This window comes from Cyprinodon variegatus, unplaced genomic scaffold (genome assembly GCF_000732505.1).
Source record: "Cyprinodon variegatus isolate N-32 unplaced genomic scaffold, C_variegatus-1.0 Scaffold1349, whole genome shotgun sequence".
NCBI lineage: Eukaryota > Metazoa > Chordata > Actinopteri > Cyprinodontiformes > Cyprinodontidae > Cyprinodon > Cyprinodon variegatus.
The window spans coordinates 31,867-33,251 of record NW_015151802.1 but is presented as its reverse complement, the minus strand read 5'-3'; the positions used below and the strand labels follow the sequence as shown (position 1 = coordinate 33,251).

Sequence of the window (1,385 nt, the reverse complement as noted above, 5' to 3'; positions counted from 1 at the left end):
TGCTGTCAGGACATTGCTGTCAGGACATTGCTGTCAGGACATTGCTGTCAGGACATTGCTGTCAGGACATTGCTGTCAGGAGCTGCAGCGGACAGGTGGGCGTGGTTCACACCTGTGGCTCGTTCAGCGGCGTGCGGCCCCACTTCAAACATCATATATCAAAATGTGATGTGTATATATATGATAGACTGATAATTTATGATTTTATTTTACATTTTAAAACCCGTTTTTAGTTCGTGGGATTGCTGCTTATCACCGCTCCCACCCGCACTGAGCTTTCAGTATTTGCCCCGCGCCGCGCTGCTTTGCGTTGGGTCCCGCGGGAGAGCAGGGCTCTAGTACCAGATCTGCTCGGGGCCCCACCCCTTCTTATGACGTCATCATATGGCAACTTCCCTCGGACAAACTGTATCGCATCCGTTTCTAAAGGATCAAATCTCTTTTGGAGTCTCAACATATTATTACCTTTATTTTCTATTATTTTACATTTCATCTGCGATCTAAAGTAGCCGAAAGTAGAAAACAATCATCAGTCTGCTATTTAACAAAGGGACACAAAAAGTCTCAGCTGATTTTATTCTTTTATTTCAACGGTTATTCTACTTGTAGAAAAAGAACAGTTGTTTTTGACACAAATTTAAAGTTAGTGTAGCGTGACATGGCTAACTGAGCGAGCTAAAACAGGCTAAACTGTTAGCTGCTGAGCACAGCTAGCCACAGCGCTACTAGCTCTCCTGCTTTATATGATGGTCGAACAGTTTCTAACTATAAACTTTTTGTTATCGATCAGGTAAAACTTCATCGGTCATTAGACACGCTAACGCTACAGATGCTGACTCGGCAAACTGACGCTGTGTGATGTTATCGTTGTCTAGGCAACCACAATGTTTACATCATTTGTCAACGTTCATCCAATCCTGTAACTGGCAGGAAGCCGGACCCGAGCAGATCTGGTAGCTACACCGCCAGTGCGCTGTCACTGGGAATCCCCAGCAGCAGCTGCTGCAGGCCTGGTCGCCTCCTGGAGGTTTTCCCCTCCTGTTGGTGGCGGCTGGAAGAAGATGTTAGTTTATTAACCCCTAAATTAGCTAAATTATCTGGGTAAAGCACCTGATCTGCTGCTTCAATCACAGGAGGTGTGAACGTAGCATTAGGGTCCCTTTTTTATTATTTTTTTACTATCCTTGGATGGTCCTTGGCTGGTCCTTAGATGGTCCTTGGCTGGTCCTTAGATGGTCCTTGGCTGGTCCTTGAATGGTCCTTGGCTGGTCCTTGGCTGGTCCCTGGATGGTCCTTGGCTGGTCCTTGGATGGTCCTTGGCTGGTCCTTAGATGGTCCTTGGCTGGTCCTTGGCTGGTCCTTAGATGGTCCTTGGCTGGTCCTTG

At 46.9% G+C, this 1,385-nt stretch overlaps 1 protein-coding gene across 2 annotated transcripts in view; it reads left to right on the top strand.

Moving 5' to 3' along the window:
• Nucleotides 1-1,385, top strand: part of kifc3 (kinesin family member C3) — a 48,328-nt gene that overhangs the window by 33,405 nt on the left and 13,538 nt on the right. The window lies entirely within an intron of this gene.